Source organism: Bombus impatiens, unplaced genomic scaffold (assembly GCF_000188095.3).
Source record: "Bombus impatiens unplaced genomic scaffold, BIMP_2.2 scf_1144, whole genome shotgun sequence".
Classification (NCBI taxonomy): domain Eukaryota; kingdom Metazoa; phylum Arthropoda; class Insecta; order Hymenoptera; family Apidae; genus Bombus; species Bombus impatiens.
In genome coordinates this window covers 347,969-372,915 of record NT_177563.1, presented here as the reverse complement: position 1 = coordinate 372,915, position 24,947 = coordinate 347,969, and the positions used below count along the sequence as shown (strand labels likewise).

General features: G+C 38.6%; 1 long non-coding RNA gene across 1 annotated transcript; it reads left to right on the top strand.

Moving 5' to 3' along the window:
• LOC105681526 lies at positions 1-24,259 on the top strand. Its single transcript, XR_001102677.2, has 3 exons — positions 1-10; positions 7,650-7,655; positions 23,499-24,259. It is a non-coding gene; the product is annotated as an uncharacterized LOC105681526 (long non-coding RNA).
• Positions 24,260-24,947: the final 688 nt, after the last annotated feature.

Below are 24,947 nucleotides of genomic sequence, written 5' to 3'. Positions count from 1 at the left end.
TAATTCTCCAGTTCTAAAAATTCATTTTCCTAAAAATGTTAAAAGCTTAGTTGCATATGAGACGCTCGAGAACACGACGCAAAACCTAATTAACGCAGATTGTTTTTGGGTTCATTAAAATGTGACGCTTAATGTTTCGGGAATAGTAAGTTCGCGCGGGTCGAATTTCAAACAGGTCTTTTTGGTCCTCCGTGGGACGTGTTTTTAAGAGAATTTTACCTGGCGATGCGATGGTATTCACCTGCTGGTGACTGCGAAAAAGGGATTAACCGCATAATGAGTGAGTTTCGTTGCGGTTATTGCCCGGGTGTAATTGGAAAAAATGTTCGATATCGCTGGGGCCAAATAATTGGCACTTTTGTGGTGCGGAAAGGGATTCAAGAAATGTACAATACACCTTTCACTGCTATTTCCTTAAACTATCCGAAGCTAATAAAGTTGGAGACACATCATACTATGGAAGTCAGTGAAATGAATCTTTAAGAATGTCCCCAAGTACTTTTTACATCACACGAATGAACGACGTTATATCAGTAAGAAATATTTTTAGAACTACGTAGACACTTTAGAGATTGGGTAGATAAAGAAATTTTAGAGATTCTTCTTATTTACTTCTATTATATTATGATCGATTCTCAATTTTGTCAATCTCGGGGAACAATTTGTATTTTTCATTCAATTATTGATATTACTATGTCTTTATTACCGTAGTCCGTTCAGTATCCGAATCTATCTACTTAGTAATTACTGGTAACCAATAATAATTATAATTATGTTAATACTTCATATAGTTTCTCAATAAACATTACGAAAAATCTTTTTTGAAATCTTCTACGAACCTGATCGAGCTAGTTATGTCCATAATCTAGCGTGTCTTTCATATTCGGTAACGGAGATACAAAATTGCGAAGAAAAATATGTAAGAATAAACTACAAAGATCCACAATTCTCACATTATTACGTAACTATATGGTGGAAATATATTTCCAAACATGTACTAAGAAATTCTATGAAACGTTACGACGAATATACGTAATTACTACCTCGGTTTATCTCTTAAATGAGGAAACACCGAATATACAAAATTTCATTTGAGTATTGGACATTCCACGTGGAAGCTCGAAACATTTCTCTTCCAAATTAGTTTTGAAGTTCTCATATTCAACGAACCAAAAGAAACCGAGTTTGCTCGAAAAAACTGCCAAACGACCGTCAAAAAAATCCCTGCGAACGTTGCAAACGACGGAACCAGTGACTCGAGAGGATGAACGAGATCAAGCTCACCGAAGGAGGGTGGTCGAGGGAAAAAGGCAGAGCTTAATAAAATTCCAATTTAGCGGGATTACCGGTGGAGTGCGAGCAAACCGACATTTCTTGGAGGGGGATCTGCTATGAACGAAGACAGAAAGGAAGCGGAGATTCAGTGCGAAGGGTTGTCGGAGGGACCGACGGTTGAATAGGAAGAAATTATTTTGAAGAATTGGAATTGCTGGTGCGCAGCAGTTGGCCCTTTGATTTTGCTCCTCTGACCAATCTCGATCGCTACTGTATACCGACGTCGTTGCCAGAAACTGTAAAAGAGAACCATCTGACTGACGAAAAGGGTTACGGAGAACGCAGGGCAACACTTTTTATCGTGTCAAACGCCTTGGCTTCTTTGAATCTCTTTTCAAAGCGGTTTCGAGCGTTTTCGTTGCTGGCAAGTGTGGGAAACCTGTAAAATAAATGTTAAATACAGTCTCACGAAAAATACCAAGGTTTAATACGATGGATAATGGGCTGTTTAAATACCTTTGTCATCTCCGAAAAATATAAATTTATATTAAATGTAATATCGTGATATAATGTGTGTGTTTACAAAGGAATGGAAGATAGAAAAGGCGATTGTTGTTCAACCTGAGCTATTCTCGCCAAATGTACAGAAAGCAGCACAACTAGATGATTAGAATACGACTCGACTCTCCCAAAACGCGCCAAACGTACAGAAAGCAGCACAACTAGATGATTAGAATACGACTCGACTCTCCCAAAACGCAATCGACATTCTCTCGGCAACGCCACTCGCAAGCTCTGCTTCTCCTCTCGCACGCTGCTTCTCGACTCGCCGCACGCTGCTTCTCGACTCTCTCTCTGCTTCTCGACTCTCTCTGGCCGTTGTAGCCTTCCATTGTCTTTTACCAGGCCCACCGCACACGTGTTCTGCAGACGCTCGTGGCCAGGGTCACGTAGGTCTTTTCTACGAACTATGCACTTGAAAGGACCGACGACACTTTGATGGGCCCGACGGTGCCTCGGCTCTCGCGACATTGTTTATGGTTCACCCGATATCTCTTAGGCCTTTCATCCACGATACTACCTAAATATCCTGGAACTTATATACATTCAGATTTGTTTCGAGTTTGATCAATACAATCGTGATAATCGAGTCTGATAACTGTGCTAATGAAATTGCACAGTTTCGTATAACACGTGTATAATACATTTGTAAAAGGTGTCTACGAATATTCGAATACCTTCATGAGCCTGTGCTCGTCTCTTTCTCTGTTCAATCAGCGGACTCGTTGAACAATTTTCCTCGGAGATTCCGTTGATCGTTATCACCTCTGAAGCCAACGATTAAATGTCTAGCACTGCTTCTTCCTGCGGCTTACTAGCAATTTGCAAAGGCTAAATTAAATAATCAATTATGGTATTAACGATATATTTGACTCGAAAATACCATGTCGGATAATATCCCTGAAGTGAATAGGACGCGACCAATTTTCGCGTGAAGCATTTTCCAGAAAAGAATCTCTCTTTCTACGAATTCACCTTCTCGAATCTCTCTCAGATTACCGTTTACACCTGATTTCGAGATTCTCCCAAAGATCTCTTCTCTTCCACAGCTAGCAGAAGATAATTACTATTGTCTTATTTTTCTAATTATTATTTTCTTTTTCCAGCCAGGGTATGGTACTTGATCAATAATTCCCGTCTCATAATATACACTATGTTTGAACATTCCGCACAAGGATTAAGGTTAAACCTTAAGCTGTTGAAACTTATCTGTCTCAAATAATCCTACTTTATCATTTGTTCCTCTTGATTTTTCTTTGGTCGCTTCGTAGAAGCTTCACGAGCCGGAAGTCGTTCTGCCGGGTCAACGGATAAACTGGGAGGGAGAATGGAAATGTACATTCACCGGGTGAGCAGGAACCGGGCCACATTTTCCGCGGGCCTTTCACACCGATGTCTCGGTGCAGATTGAATCTTCGCCTCTGATCGATCAATGTTACAAATTGTCGATCGCTCGCTGCGATGTAACTCCATTCGTGGCGCAGATTTACGCCAAGACAATAATCTCACGCAACAGCTCCGCTCCCTGTGAAAATATATTTCATTATGATTACCGAGAGCGCTGGAATTTTCAGGATTCGCTTAAAAGTTTACTCGGCAGCGAAGGCGGTCGGGAACTTTCACGACGTTCCGTTTCTTCGGTTTCGAATGGAACACGACAACCCTTAACGAGATAATCTCGTTATAGAATATTTTTGAAGTTTCTGTAGAAACGTTATTAAGGTATCTTATAACTGGAAATAATATGAAAGTGTCATCGTGTGAGTGTACATAGATCGACGAAACATGTATTAAATCGTTGCGATAAAGATATAGAACATAAAGAAAGTAATAGGTTGTGATCGAACTGTGGATTTTTATACGAAACTTATATTCGCGCAGGTAGGAAAATGCATCGAATGCCCATAATATACCAGAATACAACGCAATCTCTTGAATTTTGAATCTATTAAAACTTGATCTTGTTAAAGCTATCGAATTCAGTTTACTTCTGTCTTAGAGTTGAAACCTGAGCTTGCAGATTTCAAGGTCTCTTTCGCCGGAGCTGGCAGAGAGATATTTTCCTCGGGATCCAACAGCTATGTTCTTGAATTCTGAATCGTTTTCAATCCAAGGTTGCCGAGTTCAATAGCTCCTCCACTTTAGTTTACGGAGAAATTGTTTCCAGAGAATCCAGCTACCCATCCATGTTTTAGAATTCCGAATATATTCAAGAATAGCTTGCAAATTCCAATAAATCATTCACCCTGACACTCCTTGTTCTTGCGTCTTTGAATTCCAAACTCGTTTAACGCATCAAAAATATAATTGATATAATTATTCAAGAATAACCTTCAAATGAAAAAAATGACAAAACATTCATTTTCATCTTCAAAAACCACGATCTAACGAATAATTATATTCATTAATGAAAAAGATAATCTTATCCCTTAATGGATTAAAACGATCAAACTTCTGTTTCCATTACTAAATTCAAGCTAACAAGATTTCAATGTTCCCTTCACTGGAAATATGCAAGTAAAGTCATTCTCTTTGGTTCTGTCAGCGGCATTCTTGAATTTTGGAACTAGTTGAAACCTGAGCTTGCAGATTTCAATAATACCTTTGTCCGAGCTTGCAAGAAAACCGTCCGTAAACGTTAACTGACATTCGAACGAGTACATTCGATGTCCGTTTTCACGCGTTCCAACTCGGTGCAAATGACCATGTACCGTGGTCCGTATAAAATCGTTCTTCTACTAGCAGTGGCACGTTTTAATTGCTGCTGACGCGGTTAACCGGTAAATCAGCTAAACCGATTAACCGATACTCACTGGGCAATCGATTTAGCCGACTAACACGTTTTTGATCATTAAATTAATGGCTCGGAACGTCCCGGATACGGGACAACGTTCGTTAAAACTGCAAATTAATGTGCGTAAGTTGGAATGTCTGTGGTGGATCGATGCTCAATTTCAAAAATACAAGTAATTTAGTAAAACAAATACGATATTTTTCGATCGTAATTGAGAGATTCGAAGTAAAAGTAGTATGAGTACTTTTTTCTTCTATTTCTATAGTGAAAGAGAGATAAACGCTAGAAATGGTAAATTAATATTGGTAAATGAAAATTAATATTAATTAATGGTAATTTAATATTTATCATTCCTAGTATTACCATATCTACTCAGAGGATTTTATTACGAATGTCTACATTTTTATGATTGTGCATAGTAAGTTATCTTAAAATTACTTGCCCTACGATTTAAATTCCGATAGTGTGTCTTATGAACGACAAGTTCGGTTACACGTCGAGCCATTTTGCGGTTCAACCAAGCGTTCAAAGTTGTGATAGTTGTTTAATTTTGCAAGATGTTTGATAAATAATTACGAACGATTCATTGGTGAACAAGAAAGGTTTATTATCTCGAAGTAAATAATACATCAATAACATTTTATTACAATTTCTGAATACATCTATCCTCTAACTACAAACCACGGGCTTATTTATATTACCCGATTTCCTTACCACGAGTCTCCTACGCCTACACTATGTTGTAGGCGAAAGAGTTAATGTGTAGATGAATCGACGGGCAAACGATTATAGTTACGAGAAGTAAAGTTTTTAGTATTTGTGCATCGTACGTGATCGAGAACTTTGTGAACTTCCGTTATACGTGATCTAAATTTTGCAAATTTCCGTTATGGATGATCGAAAATCTGTGAACTTGCATTACACGTGACCCAATTCTGTGAATATAAACCATTCGTCAGTCAAAATGAATTTCTGATTTTTTTAAGATCAATGTCTAAATTTCTGTATCAGAATTTAACTTTATCCGCAGATTAAAGATATTCGTTATTTGTATCATTTTCTTCTCAGTCTGTCGATAATGTTTCGAACTTTTTCTTAATTCCATCTTGTTTTGAGTACTTTAATCCTTTCCTTTAACTACGTACACACAAATTCATGTAAAGCAACGTTTACGAGATAAAGTCCTCTTTAGTTACTCCTGAACTGAACTTCTGTGTTTGAAAATTCAATTTCAGTGCCGGACTCTATCTATCTTGTCGATCCGATCGCCTTTATTCTTCAACGCTTGTATGTTTCATTATTCGTCAGGTTCGTGTTTCCATTCGCTCGTTTTCCTTCCGTTCTCGTAATTCATGTGTGAAATTTGACTTAGCTTAAGCATTTTATATCGCTGTTGCAGGCCAGATACTTTGATGGAACTACATACATTTGGACATAAATGATATCGCAGAAGCTCTATAGCAGTGATAGAATTTTAGCACGTATACGGACAGATAGCTTGGACAAGTCTGAATCGCTTTCAAATTATCCCGCTGTTTTCACTGAGAACATTTAACCCCTTATGTTAGAATATCGTGTCAGACTCATAACATGGATTAAGATTGGTATCAAGCAACAATCTAATATTCTCCATAGAGATAAATGCAAATCTAATGTCTTAAGGAATAGAGGAAGATTCGCCAATATTAAGAGATTCGTATGCAAATTTCAACAAATACAACGTTCCACGTAACTCGAGTTTAATCCTTGAAGATTATTATAAAGTTAAAGCAGTGGGATCAAACGTTTTGTTATTCAATACCAGGTGAAGCGTAGAAAAATTACTGTTTGCAGTTGTGATCAATAACAATGTAAACTGGTGTTATCGCTTGACGATAATATTAAAATATAAAATGCAATAGATCGAATCTCGTTCCTTTAATAGTTAAGCTGTACTTACGTTAAAGCGCAATTTTAACTGAAAATATCATACCGGTCGACAAGACTGTACAATATTTCAATCTTTTATATCAAACATAGTATTAAAGTAATAACCGTGATAATAAGGAGACTAACATATACGGGGAAAAATCTAAAGTAAGGAGTTAACCAAGGACTCTTTTGTCACGGCTGGGCTCGCTCTCTGGGTTCTGTGTCAAAGATCACCCCGAAAGAACCACCGAATTAAACCAGACGAACAGCCATTTTCCCGTGGCGTCAAACGAAAATAAAACACGCGGACTATTTTCTTTTGTACAGGGAAATGGACTTCCTTCCCTTCGACGATAAATTCTGATTTCAGAGCATGGCCAAGTAAATTTCCCGTGGATTCCAGGGAAAAGTGAATCTCCGGCAATGGCTTTAAAACGCAGATTGCCTACGTAAGATGACTTTCCTTGTTGGACATATATGTGCAGTAGCTTATAAAAGTGTTTCAATATTTACCAGAGAAAATTTTTATGAATATTCTATGTGTACATTATACTCTTTAACTTTTCTTTAACTTTAAACTCTTTAAAATTTCATAAGTGCTGTAACGGAACACGATGGCTTGAACTATATTGGTAAAAATTTAAACGAATATTACAATCTATATGGAATACTATAAATCTATAATCTATACTAGCACTACAGAAGTTACAGATATTTACTGTATACATATATCGAATAAAAGTATACACTACGAAAAATCATCTTAAATATATAATACGTCTTATGGATGGTGCCAGTAAATATCGAAACCCATTAATACAATGGATAATCGTCTGTTTAAATACCTTCGTGATCTCTGAAATATACGCTTGTACTAAATATCATGTAATTTCTATGACCATTTTCGATCTTATTTTAAATATTATTAACGTAATCATGATATCTTGGTCTCATTACAGCGCCGAGGAAATTTCAACATGTTTACGGTATAATACAAATACGTACATAAATTGTTCCTATTTCCGCATTCATGTGCGAATACACGTATCTGCATAGGTACGTGAGATTACGTCCACGTAGCCGGAAGCGGTCTACGTTCTCTGGCAAGAACCACGTTTTGCGACCGAGCACCCTCCACGCCTCGAGACGCACCAGCCTGAACACTCTGCGCCGTCTTCGTCCCTCCAGGCACCATTCGTTTCACCACCGCCGTTCGTTTTGCTTGTCGAAACGTCCTGAAGCATCGTTGTCGGCCATTAAGATCTAACGACACCGTTGCGCCAACGAGTGGCTCGGTTGCTCGTGCAATCCTCGTGCCGCGAGACTTCGACTTCTCTCTTCTTTTCCCACCCTCTACAACCGCCCGTTTTCACCCCATCCATCGTTTCCACTGTTCGTCCACAGTTTTTTGCCCATGTTATTTGCATTATTACTTGGATAACAAAGATACGAATGCAAAGTGGCCATGAATATGTGTTTATTCGAATGAAGATGAAATTAAGAAGAGGTAGGATTGAGAACGACGCATGATTATAGGAGGGGCAAATTTTTATACTAGGTGATTTATAGAGCGATTTGTGGAACGGACGTGGATACCACACAGAGAATTTGTTATACGCGACAAAGATGTGTGTCGTGCGTGTGAAGTCTTTGGAAGACGAAAACAGAGCTTTAAACTTTTTGGAAATTTTCTGTTCCCTCTAATCTAAGATATCGCCAATTTTACTTGGAACTGGAGCTGCTGTTCATATGGGTTTTCTGCGCGTTGGTAAAAGAACTCGTAAAATCTGATGCATTTAACGGAAAGAAAACGAGAGTATTGGTTAGAATCGTGTACGAATCATATCAACGTTGATGAAGAGTCGTATTACAGCTTTAAAGCTTCATAATATCACTAAATCATTGCAATGAAATAAACATTGTAATTATAACTCCAAACATCGCCCATCTCCAAGGGAACGAACTCTTCGATATATTTCTTTCGAATTATATTCTTGGAATATAAAAATATTCTTCAAATCTACATCGTTTATCGATGTGACGAACGGATCGCTTCGTATAAACTAACTTTAATTAACAATAATACCGCAGAAATTTATTTTGCGGATACTATTTATATATCGTGTTCATATATTTATATCCTAATATCAATATCGTTATTCGATAATTAATTATCAGAACGGTTTTCATTTAATATTTATCCATCGTATTTTGTACCAATTACTTACGCCTGATCGCATCGTTGAAAATTAAACATCCGAACAGCTATCACGAAAGGCATTTCCGATATTCATAAATCAAACCGATCAACTCTTTAACCGCCATAGTCTATCAGGAGGAAATTAAGAAGTCTTTCGGAAGTGGCGAGCAGTAATGGGAAACTTGTTAAAAATTCGCATTTGCAGTTATCGTAGGACGCGAACGACGCGAAAGAAACGAATATTCGCAAGCGCGCGTGTCCTTTGTACAATATGCCTCTTCCCCTTTAAAACAGCAATTTTACGATATCGTTTCGCTGCGTTTACCCTGTAACGCGCGGCTTTTAGCTAAACAAATTACTGGGCTACCTGTGTCAGTGTGTTCGCTCGACGCAGCACATCTTGCTTGTCCGAGAATGTAACTGCGAAATTACCAGGAATGAATCGTTCTCCGGTGACGTGTTCTTCGTGAAACAATTTTTAATGACCATACGCGCAATGGAATAGCACTAGGTGTCTTGACGTTTTCGTTGGGCGTATCTTTCTGGAAGAAAAGGAATGGGAATATTTTCCGTTAATCTATTATTCTCGGATTTACAGTACATACAAAAGTTATTGGCATGCACAGGGGGGGGGGATGAAAAAGTTTTCGGAACTTCTGTTTGCATTACAACAAATAAAGAAATAAGAAATATTTACATACGTGGAGGGGACTTTTCATATACGATTCTGCTAATTATTTGATGTTAAATGTATCTCACCACAAAATCTCTCAACAATTTTAAGAAACATATCAAATAATCATAATATAATTAAATTAATTAAATTAATTAATATAATATAATTAAATAATAATTGCTCGTTCGCTAAGTGTGGAAAAATTTTCAGAAAAGTTTTCAGACAAAATTTATTTCCTATAATTGGGACTATCAGTTGGTGAAAAATTGATCGATGTTATGACGATTTATAACGCCAAATCGAAAAATGGTCGGATTTTCAGGGGTCAATTCCATCCCTTTAGACTGAATTTGGGCAGCCAAAAAGAAAAAAAAAATGTGTGCTACATATCTATATCTATATATCCTCCACATATCCCCGAAGTTTCATAGCTTTTTTAATTTACGAGTTGAGTATCTTCCCTTGTCAGTTGCGTTCTGTCGAAATTGCGAACATGTCGCGATATTCAATAAAGATAAGAGTTCGTAATAGACGAATCGCATATCATCGGTGCATGTTAAAATGCAAATTAGAATGTGAATGTAGATTGAATCCAAAATGGATTCACGTTTATTGTTAGCCAGGGCATCTTCGTAAAACCTATTAAGCAATTCCTCTCGAATGGCTAATTCTAACAATTCCGTGTCACTTTCATCTTCGCGGTAACTACTTGAAACGCGGGCTACTAAAAACCCACTTACATCAACAACCCTTCCAGCAGGCCTGCTGCGAACATTTAATCCGAAACGAAAGCTCTGAAAGCTCTCAAACAATTTGCCCGATCTCACGGTCACTTTGACTGCGCGATAGCCGCGTGTACGGCCCATTGCAAGCCCCTTTTGCCATCGCGCATAAAACATAAACCAAGTCGGAAATAGTTCTGCTTCCCCTTTCATTTTCATCCCTTTCTACTCTCCAATTGTTCGCCCTCTTTCAACTTTCACGTTTTCTCCACGTTCTGTCCACAGTGATTCTTTCTTCTTCATTTACTTCTTTTCTCTCTTTTCTGTTTTTTTCTGTCTGTCTTTTTCTCGTAATGTGTCGTTATATACATTATCATGCGTAGGTATCCGGGGACTTTCGAACTATTGCAAATACAGTGATCTCTATCGATGTCTTGACCGTGTTCGACGGATTATTGTTGTAAAGAATTTTCCAGTGAGGAATTGTTCGACGAATCGCCAATCGAACAGCGAAAGAGATTAAAAGCGAGAGAGAAGAAGGCTTGGAACAAATCTGAAAGTATACGTGAAAATTGCAAGGTATTTAGTACAAGTATACATTTCATTTGCAGATTCACAGACGTATTTAAACAGTCAATTTATCGATTATATTAATAAATCTCAGTATTTGGTAAACTACATTTAACATTTATTATGTATGTTTAAGATGACTATTCATGCGTACTAATTTCTGTTAAATATACGTTTGCAATAAATACGAGTATTGTGTAATGTTTATCGTATATATATTTTCAAATTGGTTTCAAATTTTGCCGAAACGATTTAATTTATTCCATGGAATTTTCACGACCTCTTTCATTCGTTGCTGGAATTTTTGCTGACGTTTGGCACGAAGAGACTAATACACTTATTTCGACGGTTTTATCGATTTGAAACGTCGGGAGAAGTACAAAGACAGAAAACGGGAGTGGAATAGAAAGGGTATCCATTTCATCGTGAACTAATCAGCGAACAGAGGAACGCGAGTCGAACGAGAGAGAACATTTGGTATCCGGATAGGCTATCTGTCCGAATGGATCGATGATTAGGTATGGAGCGCGGCGATGCACATGGATTTCGTGACGGAAGTCATCCGTCGGTGATAAATGGCGGCTACGTACGTTGTCAGCCCTGGATAAACCGTGAAGTATGGGAAAATATAAAAATAAAGCTCGCTATGAATTTGTGTAAGCACGTCGAGGCATGTACCGAGCGTGTTCCTCGGGAAATTACCATGCATTAACATACGCGTATAAATACGCGCTAACACGTGTAAGCTTACGATGGCAAATACGAACAACCGTAACCAGCCACGCTGCAACACGTGAATTATTCTTCGTCTCTTCATACAGTTCGTAGTTTCATCTTTGTGCCTTCGCTAAATTCCGTATTCAGGGTACGAAAATTCTGAGCGATCGTTGAAGCTCGAGTTTCACGATATTTCACTGCATGGTACAATGGAAGTTTCGCTCCGGAATTTTATTTATTTATTTATTTATGTATTTATTTATGGAATAAAGCTATTCGAATATACAAAATTGGAAAGATAAATATTACAACGAGGCACGGTATAACTATTCCTCGATTGCATGGGGAAATTGACAGAATATGTCGATAGAGGAAAATACGTTATTAGTATTGATGACCACACGACTAATATCAGTAAGATAGCCAAACAATGTATTTCTCTAATAACGAGGCCGAACATATAAAAGGTCATAGTTTCAAGCTGGGATATTAATTTTGAAACTTTCGATAATTTATGGATAGGCTATTATACCGTGGAACACTTTGCGTACAAATATGATGTGATCAAATTTTCTTCTACTTTCAAATTGTAAATGGCGAGGCCAAAATTAAACAACATAGCCTGATAATTATGGCCAGTAACAAGAGTAGATCGTCCGCTGTGTCTAGCAACTGGACGTAAAAATCTATTCGAATTTTTGCAAGAGAAATGATTCGAATGTCAATTTCAGTCAATTTGCTGGAACACTATCATTTCTCGGTATCGTAATGGCATACGTCGACCCAAGATTTTTCGCGTCATGCACGACATTTCACCGCATCGGAAATAGTATTTGATATTTGCTCGCGTGAGAAAAAAGAAGCAGGACTTTCGGGGACACGGGGAACAACGATAGTCTACCTCCATAATATGCATATTACATTTTTCCTCGTAAGCTGTGGAGGTCAAGTCGCGCACGGATTTTTCAGGTTACATAGTGGAAATGCAAGCTGCAACAAGTAAGCTCGCATTCAAACATGAACGAAACACGCCGAAGAATTCGTGTCACTGGCTTGATCAAAATATGCTATACGCTAATGAAAACATGCACTTTTAATGACAGTTATTGTATTCTAGTAATTTACAGCACTGTTCGTTTTCCTTATCGTGGTATGCTACATGATTGGATCTGTAGATGTTACGCTTAAAATTGATAATGAAAATTATAATTATGTTGCTAAAATTTGAGATCAATCCAAAAAGGTATATGGAAGTCTGAAGGCATTTATTCATGTAATTAGAAATATAGATTTAATAAAAAAATTACAGCACGAAGAGTAGTCTTACACATATTATTAGTGCTAAATTTGACCTCAAAAATCATTTTGGCGAATAATAGCAAACAACAGCGAATAATATAAGGAATACAAAGTATACGTTTGCGATATATATTTTGTCATTTCTTTATGCATTTACAAATTTCGCCTCCGATTTTACCAATATAATCGTGATACGCCTGTGCCAATACATTGCTAACGAAGTTCAAAAATATTTTATGTTCGATTATTTTCCTGAGCACTATACATCGGGCAGGAAAGTCATCAATTTACACATGAATGTTCTCTGAAACAAAAGTAGCGAACGAATTTAGAGTTTTGATTTGAGAACGGGGTCCGGACCGAATGAAGGAGCGTCGAAACGGATCAACAGGTATTCTATTGTAGCCGCAAACAATTTGAAATTTCGTAGAAACGACCACTGACCGTAGAAACGATTTTCTATGAGAAAGGAAAACAGCGAAAACAGGATCGGGACGAGTTTGCTTCGTAAAAAGCAATTTTGGAACGCTCCCTCCTACCGAGCTTGTTCCATTCTGAACTTCAAACATCGCCAGAAACCCGAAGATTCGCCGATCAAAGACAACGTTTGCTTATCCGCCAGGCGTTACAAAGCGCGTAGCGCCGTGTTTTATCCGCATTGAGGCAAAACAACATTGCCCCCCTCATCTCGAAATTTATTACACTCTCCTGTTCACCTAGCCGCAGTTTCCTCCGCCCTTTGTTTTCTTTTTATCGCGAACGATTAAGCGTCGAAGCGCGAAAAGCACGCGGCGAACATCCCTACCGGGATGGGATTCGAAAACTTTCTCTTGTTTCGGCTCCATCTGACATCAAACGCGTAAATCTTCGTCCTCGAGTTTTCGAATGATGTCGCTAGCAGATTTTCACGTTGGTTGGACAAATGGTGATGGATCGTCGCGACACACCGAATATGCTCATATGGCGAAAAATTCGAATCACTTTGAACAGGATTCGATAGCATAAAACTTCCGAAGGTCTCGGAAGCGTTGGCAATCGCAAAAGTCTTGGAAATGTTGGTCCCTTCGGCTATTTCGATAAGGTCTTGAGAACTTGCGTAGTCAATATTTTACAAATATTTCGAACGCTCCGATCCAAACAGTAGCATCGATGTAAACCGTGAAAGAAAATCCAGAAAGTTTAACGTGCCGGAAATACATTTAGGCGAACGACTTTCAAGACTTGCAAGGTTTTCAAGATTATTAAGAGTTTTAACGTTGTCAGATTCTATACGATTGGTATTTTGACAGACCTGAAAAATAACGGTTAATTTAGAAACTAATACTCGGATGTCTGTCACTATAGGCAAGACTATCGATTTCCGAGGCAGATTTCAAGTTTCTGCAGCGACGGAGCCGCACGATGGCTGGAACCGTGCGACGAACCGTGGATAACGCGAACTTCCGGTCCCTGTGGTGCGAATGCACGCAAACCTGGCCTCCGCAGAGGATATCCGATGTCGCGAACGAACATTCGTTCTTTTGTTCGTATCCGACTTTCAAATGAATATTCGCGAGGCGATTCGTCCGATCGATTTCGCATTTCCTGCCCAGTGAAACTCTCACGCGTTTCCTGTCCCTGTCTTCCGAGAAGAATTACCCGCGGTCTCATTTTCTCTGTCTCTATCATGCACCGGCTGGTTGCGTAATTTTGAATACTTCTGCCGTTTAATAGCTTTCGGCACGGTACTCGCCGATTTCTATCGTCCCTCGTTTCCCCGAGCTTATTCGACTTTAATTATTCACGGGCAAACGGGGGCGAAGCTCGTCGAGAAACTTCCCTTCCCACGGTGATCCCCATTGCATCCTAAACGTGATATTAATTTGAGACACTTTGAAAATCGTGCTCTCTTCACCGAGTGTAAGTGCATCGTGCTTGTTATTGATCGTCGTGAATCTCAATATAAAAGGACGCTTAAGATATCTCTTAATCTTTTCTTGGTTCATAATATCGAGTTGCAGAGATTCTGTTTTTGAATCAATACTGGCTGTGTCTCTAACAAAATCGTTTTGGATACTGTTCATAGCTTCGATTCTTCGATGAGGTTTACCAAATATAAAATATTATTGAGTAAAGTATTATTGAGATATAATTTATCCGACATCGTGTTACGACCAATAATAACTAACATAACACTATAATAGTAACGCTTGTTGAAATACAAATTTGAATTGGGAGATACGAGTTTAAAAGAAGGATCAGGAAATTATGAATAACAATCAATTGAAGTTTTTAATTGGACATGAGGTGCGATAGTAGTCGTCGTAATAGTGCTGCTGCTGCTGGTGTAGTAGATATCGCTGCTGGGGTAGGTATTGCTGCATTTTCTTCTCATTTAAGAATCGTGGAAAAAAAAATCGACTCCGGTTGCCGGAATTTGAAACCCCAGTCTCGAACGTTCGTAACCTAAGGAGCTAACCACTGCGCTGCTGTCGTCCGACACTAGTTGGTGTCGTCCGGTGGTATTTGTTGTCGAGTGCCGCCACAGAATGAATTGAAACTGTTGAATCGTGTCTCGATAAGCGTTAGAAGCACCGAAATTTGCTACGTACCCAAATATGTCATTGATAATTAATTAGAATCGAAGCAGGATGAGAAAATTAGCTAAGAAAATAATCATATTTCTATTCCGATAAAAGTGAACGTTAATATCACCAGAAATACCTGTACGTCTTAAGTAGTTGCAAGGGTAAAATATTTGACACCAATCATTTCGACTGGTTTGGTAGTTCTATCGTTAACATCGTTCTCACTAAAGTTAATAAACAATGTCGAAACAATGTATCAATAATTATTCTCTGTAACGATGTAACATCTGCGGTGATCGACAATTCCACCAAGTAAAGAAATTTGCGAGCAAAAAGGAAAAGGCAAAGACGTAAGAAATGCAAACTTAACGACTTGGTAGATCTGTTAGAGAAAGTGGAAGAACGACGAAGTTACAATCGCTTGCATCGTTCTCCAGGGTGAAAGTCAAGAGCAGGGAGGATTTAAAAGTTCAGCCGTCTTGATCCGATCACGGTCGTACGATTGTTAAACAACGCCGCTCGAGAACCGGCTTACGGGGTTCCCCTTTATTGCCTCAGCTCACGCTTCCTCTTCTGCAAGGAAAAAGAAAGCGGCCACGTACTTCCTGAAGCTTCTGACGCCGCCTCTTTACAATCATTTTCCACGGAGCTTACGAGCTGCTGGCACGCTATAAATTCATGTCAGCTTCGACTTAATTCAATTAATGATCCCTTCCCTCTCCTTTTGTTATCGCGAAGCTTCTGTCCGTACGCTCAACGATTTAGAAGCGAAGATAGACGCCGAAGATTCCACGTGTCGCCTGGAAAATTCGTAGTTCTCCTCGACATCGAGAAATCTGGATGGGAAATAAAGGGTTCATGAAAACGTTTGCTGGTCTCACTGGAACGAATGGAAAGGCTCTTTGGTGCTTCATCGTATTGTTTCTCTCCTCGCGATTGTCAGAGAGAAGATAGTGTGCAGAAATCGAGAACTCGAGCCGTAATGGACGCCACGATTTAGATTCAACGCCCGTGGAACTTGATATCGCCACGGTGTAGTGCTCGTGAGTCGAAGGAGAACGGTTATTTAGAGTTGCTTTAAAGGTGGTCTCGCGGATACTGATCCTATCACATGTAACCATTTCATGGGGAATTTAGGTCGTGAAGACCAAGTCGAAGAACGGAGGGAACTCTCTCCGAAGTAGATAACTCGAGTCATTTCTTGAATTCTAATGTTTACTAGAAGCTATTGAACGTAAAGGATCAGCCCTGCTCTCGCTGAACTCTCAATTGATATATATCACCGGCTTGTCGACAGGATTACGGGTTTGAAGGAGAATTCTTTCGAGTTACTTCGATGACGTCTTTTTCAGGAACTGATTGTATCACGTGCTGCCATTTCATGGGAATTTAGTGTCACGTTGACACGGTAGAAGTCGAAGAATAGATAAAAAAGAAAGTTTGACTGACTTTTTTGAGTTCTAACGTTTATTATCATTAATGGGAATATATCGAGCATATTGAAAGAAGTTCGGTTGTCTTGAACGTAAGACAAGGCGAATTGATACAGTGACTTATCAACTGGATTACATTCTTGATCCAATCAAACTGGCACGGCTAGGTGTACAATTACAATACATTGCTTACGAACCCTTCGATTGGGTCACGGCCGTTTCATTTTATTGGTTTACCCCGATAGAGAAGGAAAAACTAAATTAATGAACCGTAGCAATTCGCAGACTAGTTTATCTTCTTGGATTCTTTCGATATGACCCATGCCGCGAAACTTGAAAAATTCTTGCTTTGTATCAAACAAGCCTAATTCTTCTAAATTTCATATAATGTGTCATTGTAGAAAAATGTTGTGAAAAAATGTTGTAGGACATTATGAGTTTTCGAGCGTCGCTTGCAAAAAAATCTTCAAGATCATCGTGAAAAAGTGGTTGAAAGATTCAGGATAAGACCTAGAGGAACTTTTGCTTTGGTGAAGCACAGCGAGAGCAGCCAATTCAAGTTTTTACAGGAGGTAAATGTGTGTATGAATCTCAAAGAAACTAGAACTCTTGCCTGCTTGGAACGCGGATTAGTGTTTACACGGACACGGGCCTCCGTCTTTCAATTTTAGAATTTCACCCGGTTTAAAAATGTTTCTTATTAACTCTAAAATTTGCCAAGCTTTTCTCCCAGATCTTAATTTTTCTACTTCACTCTTTAAAATTCAGAAACTTTTCGATTTAAAGGATCAAAAAAAAATTGCTACTTAGAATTAAAAATTTAGAAGCTTCGCTATTTGTGAAATCGAAAGAAAATTATCCGGATGGGTTCGATTTAGCATTTTCTTATTTAGCATTTTGTTCTATTTACCACTATTGTTATTTAGTTAAAATCAAAAATTTAGAAATCCTACAGTTTAATAGACGAAGGCAAAACTACTTCCATGTATTCGAATTTTGCAACTTCTATTACCTTTAACTGTCTATATCGTAGAAGAAAAGAGATAATATAATAAACGTCGTTCGATCGCATAAATGTTTACAAATGAAGCTTGATAATTGCATGATCATCGACTGAGTAGCTAGCAGTTAATAGTTTTCACGCTCAATTTTCCAATCGATTCACTCAATTTTAATCAAAGTAAAATGTTGCGCGCGATGCCATCGGTCAGGAGCGATCACGTTAACAGAAAGAGCCATAGAACAATATTATTTTGTCCGAGCGGAAAGGAAGCTTTCTCCGCTTTTATCGTTGTTTCAAGACACTCGAGGGCCGGCGTGTAGAGCTACCACCCCTATTGAACGTAATGTGTTACGTCGATTGGTGACTCGGTGTAATCGAAAAACTTCCCGTGGAATTAAACGTACTAGTTTGAGGATCGGCTCTGGGAAGCGCGGGGAGAGAAAGGCCGTTTGAAACTTAAATAACAGCATCGACAACTTTAGAACTACCCTAACATAGTACATAGAAAAACTTCTCGACTGAAACGGTCGAACCACCGTTAATCTTTGCTCCTAAGAAATTACCAACAGCCTCGTAAAACGTTCGATAGCGTCGCTTATAAATTGTAATTTGTACGAAACAGGTGTTAAATCTTGGATGTTAACAGACGTAGATAAAATAACTGATCTCTTATAGAATATAACGTGTAGAATGTAACGTTCCGTATTTATGTACGAATCAGTTACTGTGTGCGAATACGGACTTAGATACGAGGTAAATCAAGGTGTATCCATGTACAAGAATTAAAATTTCTATAGCCAAGAAAAATCTCAGCTCCTCTAAACGAGACAGATTACTTTGTAACGGCCACATTTCGAGATCAACGGTGATTAAGAGCGACGTGAGGAACCGCGTAACCAAAAAATAGGGCAAATGTAAATTAAGATACAACTCCATAAAGAATTTTGATTGCCATCGCAGAATTCCTATAATTGAACAGTATTTTCTTAAACAAGATATAGTTGCAAGTAGATTTCAAGATCTATCATAATTAAAAACAATGAGAGAAATCCAGTTGTAAGAAACTTTGCCACGAGGGCATGATTACGCGAGTTAAGGCAACGTTCGAACGGGTGCGTCGAGGACTGGTCGTCCTCAAAAATGAAGAGAAAAAGAAAAATGAAGCAGGGGCAGACGGGGCGGCTATTCAATCTTGCCAGAGAGTTCGTCAAAGCCAAGTCCCGTTCACCAGCGACGTAAAAGTGTAATTACTTCCACAAAACGGGACAAACTTTTCCCAGCGTCCTAACCGACCACAATTATTTTCGTCTGTGTCATACGCGCGTTCCTTTCCGCCCCATTTTCTTGCCCCACGACACGACGACGACGCGGAGCCGGCGAATCCTATTCGTTGTCCTCGACCGAAGAAGAAACGACACACGAACTACGATAATTGCCGTAGCGAGAAAAACAATCCGTGCTAATTATCACGACGTCGAGCGCAACATCTAATTACCGGGGAGTTCACCACTATCCAACACTGTGCCTTCGCGTTACTTGTCATCTCGACTTTTTCCCATCGAGATTGCTTATTGAAGTCAACCTCCTGCTCGAGGAAATTGCGTGCTCTTTCTTCTACGGCGAGTCGTTTGGAAATGTCCCGAGCATACTACAGAAGAAAAACAAGGTGAAACGAGTAGCAGAGGAGATAGGAATGAGCGATATGTTACTTTCTTGTCGTTTTAATTTAAAAAAAAAAACATGGTCCTTCGATTTTTGCTCCAGATCTTTGGTCTTCGAAGCACTTTGCATTCGTTGCATATGAATTACACGCGATATGTTTGTAATCAAATTTATTGCGCAGTGTTGGTACTGTATATCTATTTACATGGAAAGATTTAGGCATGAATACATTTTGGTAGCAATATTGCGTTGTGATTAGGCAGCCGTTATCAAAAATCCTATCACATTTGATATATTTATATGGAGGGATTTATATGATTTTTGATTTTTTGATTATGACATCACGTTATGCGATCTCTTGCGCAATGATTTACCAGCTAATAATATTAGGCAATCGATAGTTACAAGTCACAAGTTATAGGTTGCAATTTCATAGTTTCATGTGGAATAGTCGAATAACTTGTAATCTCTCTACTTGTAAAATTTCATTTCTTCCGCGATGAAGGTTATTGATGTCCTTTAAAGATACCGATATTTAAGTATTTATTGATACTAGTGACTTGTAAAGCTTCGCTAATTTATTTTTAATTCTATTGGATTCAACGATACAGCTAGAGCTTCGCATTCCAATAGTACGTACGTATCTACGATTAAATTCATATATGCAGAAACTTTCGATGGCGACGACGTTATGTGATTTGTTTCTTGAAATGACCATAGTATTTCCAAAATTTTAGATGACGAGCATCACGTATGACAGAAGTTATAAATAAAAATAAAAAAATACAGAAAATTCATTATTCACCGTGGCTGAGTACATCGCTCGGTTATTAATATGGAAGCTAATGGAGTTTTCCAGTCTATTAATAAGAGTGGAGAACGCTTAAAGGGAAATAACAGAAAACTTGGCGGTAAGTCCGATGATCGAAAAGGTTCGAAGGTGCAGAAGTCGAATACCGGTGGTCTGTAGTCAGTGTCGGATGTCAAAGGATTAGATTAAAAGTCGAGATTCGAAGCTTGAGAAGTTCTGAAAGTTTAAGCTGGTGTAATTGAAGGGACGAGAGTTCAAAAATTTCAGAAGTGGCTTAAAGGGTGGATCGATATTCGACCTAGTGAGATATGTGCTCCGTAAGCATTTAAAAGTTGGATACTGTGAAAGGTTAAAGCTCAAGGGCGCTTAAAACTTACCCCCTTAACGATTAAAAGCAAAGATGATCTGAAAGTCAAAGTCCTTTTCTTTGAAGCTCGCAAAGGAGAAATCGATGAAATAAAATATTTCATAAAAATCAGAGCATTATACAATCTCCCGATTCGTTACGTTTTACACTAGGTTTTGAAGTTTCATCGTTATTATTTCATAATCGAACAGCACGCAGCCTTGTTGATTTTTCAACTTTTGTGTCGTATGGTGTTTAAAAAGAACTATTTCAATGTAAAATAAAAGAAAATAACATAATGGATTTGAAGATATTTTCAAAGCAAATGATAAATTCACCCTGCTTTGTAATTAACATTAGTTTGCATATACGTGTTTGTAATGTTATTAATATTCGTTGAATGTTCAAGAAGCATCACAATTCACAGGTTTAATCCAGAAAGATAAATAACTTTGATATGTAATAGGTTGACGATGTACCGAATTTTAAAATTGCTTTCCTACAAAAAACCAGAAATAAGATATCATATTTCCCACCTATCTTCAACTATATTTCATTACCGCAAAGGCTGTACCATTGTGAAGTTACAACAAGACGTTTAAAAAACATCTAATATACACTTCGTGATACGCCAACAACGTACGTACATATGTAAAAATACCGAAACAAACGAATAAATCACACAGCGGATATGCAGAGAATAAGGCCAACAATGTACACTTCATAAAGAAACCTCGTAGCTCCTGGGAATTTCGGAAAACTGCATAAATTCCGTAGAATTAATCCCAGAGCCAGAAACGTACCATACCCGCTGGCATAAATACGAACGACTCGCTTTATTCGGAAAATTGCTATGCAAACGGGGAACGATCGTTCAGATTTAATAACCACGATACGGAAATCGAGGAAACAAGAGCGAGAGCAAGAGGACAAACATGAATCAAACGAACGTAACAAAGCGAGAGGAAGTCGAACGCGGAAACGGGTGGAGTCCAGGAAGGAAAAAAAGAGGAGGTCGGAGGTGGGGAAAGGAGTAAATGACCAAAGGAGAGATGGGCAAAAAACACGGTCGAGTAAGAATGCAATAACGCGCGGCAGAAAAACGATGACAACGTGATATAATATAACTTAATACAATAAACCGTAACATGATATAACGTATAATGATATAATATAATGTAATATAACATAACGTGTTATGATATAACCTGTTATGATATAATATAACGTATTATGATATAACGTAATATAATATCACGTGATATAATATAACGAGATACAACATAACATAATATAATACAACGAATACATTATAACGATATACTATATAACGTAATATAATATATAACGTAATATTATATAGCGTAATATAATACGACGTAAGAGAATATACTGCAATATAATATAACGTAATACAATATGACGTAATATATTATAACGTAATACAATATAACGTAATATATTATAACGTAATACAATATAACTGAGCTGTAGAACGTTCCACATGAGTACTCGAGTACTGTTTCGTCCAACAGTTTGTTTATTTTCTTGATTAGCGATTTGTGCACAGTTCTCGACACGTGACTCCTACTGACGATTGCTTACTGACAAATGCACTGTTGATCCATTTGCTTCCTTCTGTCATCTTTCGATATCCCCACTATGCCCGTGTTCATATCTGTCCGCGATCATGGTATCGTACGCCTTCTGCGCAGTATTTGAGGGAAGGTCAGAACGTAATATGATATAACATGTTATGATATAATATAACGAAATATAATATAACGTAATACAATATAACGTAATACATTATAACGTATTATATGATAACGTAATGCTATATAACATACATTATAACGTAATATAATGTAACGTGTTATGATATAATATAACCTAATATAATATAACGAGATATAATATAGCGTGTTATGTTATAATGGCGAGGTGAAATAAGAGAGAAAAATGCGATGACAACAGGCGGCTTTGTGGAGGCCAATGTAGGTGAGGTCAAGATGTAGGCGAAAACGGTGGATATATGAGTAGACAAGAAGAGAGTAGTGAAGAAAAAGGAGGAGAACGGTGAAGAAGTGGAAAGAGTAGAAGAATAAGTGGACGGGTGCTTGCGGCGCAGCGTCGCGACCACTGACGTTTTCTTTCGTTCGTTGGAAGCTTCCGTTCTTTCTCGAGAACTTTCTCGTGCGAGTTCTTTGTTCGTTCTTCGCCCGTTCACGATGCACGTCCATCCGGCCCCGTCGTAAAAAGCTCATTTCACCAACGTCACATCGAGCATCGTGTCGCAAATATCTCGTTCGCTGTTTTCCTCTTCCCTGTCCTAACGTTTTCTTTGTCTTTTTTCTTCCAAGGCAGTGTTTCCTCTTTACGAGTCGTTCGTCGATGTTGGGGTGGGAGAAGCAGAACAAGAAGTATCGAAAAGAAGGAAGATTTTTCGCGTTTAAAAAGAAATTAAGGCCGAGTTGCCGGTCTCGCCTCTGTTTAACTAAACTTGAAAAATATAGCCCCTTGTTACATGAACGCATTAGAGATATTTAAATATTTTTTGTATCAATAATTATACCTTTGTCTTCCATAAAACTTTATCATTTTACACATTTTTAAAGGACATCCGTCGATTTAACGGATTATCTTCGTTTTGAATGATGTCGCATTAAAATTCGTTTATTTTGTGGCGGCACTCGACAGGAAATACCACCGGACGACACCAGCTAGTGTCGAACGACGGCAGCACAGTGGTTAACGCCTTAGGTTACGAACGGTCGGGACCCGAGTTTCAAATCCCGGTGACCGTAGTTCCGATTTTTCTTCCAAGATACAAAAATAAGAAGAAAATGCAGCAGTACCCCAGCAAGCGACATCTACACCCGTATGCAGAACCTATCTCGGTATCTCAGTCGGCCTCCACACTCTACAGCCAGCAACTACAACTATCACAGCCTATTCACCTCAAATTGGTGACCCCGACGTGATCGACAGCGAAAAGAGGTGTGACCCTGATAGCGCTACCGAGATTTCGATCATCGCGAATCTAAGACTGTGACAATATGGACCTTACAGCTGCGACGAGCGGAACGGCCCTTCCTTCTTCAGCAAAACCTCGACGCCTCACCGCTGACCCACGCAAGCAGGTGACAGGATACGGAGACGACGATGACCAAGCCAGGAGTGATGATGTGGTCATTGCGAAGTTCATGGGCATCACTACCAGCACGTCATACTGAAAAAAGGAACAGAGGCCTACGACCGTACGCGGAACGCCCCGCACCGTACCGACGGTATTCACCGCCACATCGAAGACTTCGCGCAACATCTGCACGGGTTTGGCAACAAATGGCTGACGCTTTACCACACATAGAAGGAACGTTTATCACTGGTAAGGGGGTACTGTGGCGGCACTCGACAGCAAATACCACCGGACGACACCAACTAGTGTCGGACGACGGTGTAGCGCAGTGGTTAGCGTAAGTAGACTACCGAGCTGTCCTGTTTTTGCGACCAGTTTTTTCAGGACAGAGATAGGAAGAAAAAACAATATCGTATATAAGCAGCGCTCTACAGCGACTTAAATCAAATTTAAAAATAGTAACGCTAAAAAATGTAATTTCGACACACAAAACATTGTATGGCTATGTCGTACCGTCACGTATCGGTACTTTTGCCTAAACCATCCCACAACCGAAATTCATTGTTTGTTATGAATAACGTAACACATTTAATACTCATCTACTGGGCAATAAACGTTATAAAAATAGAAAAGCAGTGGTTAGCGCCTTAAGTTACGAACGTTCGGTACCGGGATTAAAATCCCGGCGACCGTAGTCCGATTTTTCTTCCACGATACAAAAATGAGAAGAAAATGCAACAGTACCCCAGCAGCGACATCTACACCCGTACGCAGAACCTATCTCGGTATCTCAGTCGGCCTCCACACTCTACAGCCAGCAACTACAACTATCACGGCCTATTCACTTCAATTTAATCACAAACTAACTATTGAAATAGGAAATTGCTCCCGTGGTCTTCGATTATTTATTATACTTAATAAATCCATTGACTCTAATTGTTATACTTTCTAATATAAACTATACACAGAATTTTTCATTATTTAGATTGTTAGTCGGGCTATACGGAAATAAAAAAGAGGACAATCCCATTCAAAAATTAAATAGTCGTCACGTATTCTGCTAGAACGGTGAAATTTCCAGTAAATGAAATTACTCAATTTAATTCTTGATTGGCTCGATTGTATTAGAAAATCTTTCCTTGTTATCAAATCATATCAGACAATACTCGAGTTTGTCTAATAGATATTATTATCGTTTATTCCGGCATTCAGACAAGAATTATTAACGTTATACAGTTTCTGCTTTCTATTCGTTACTTGC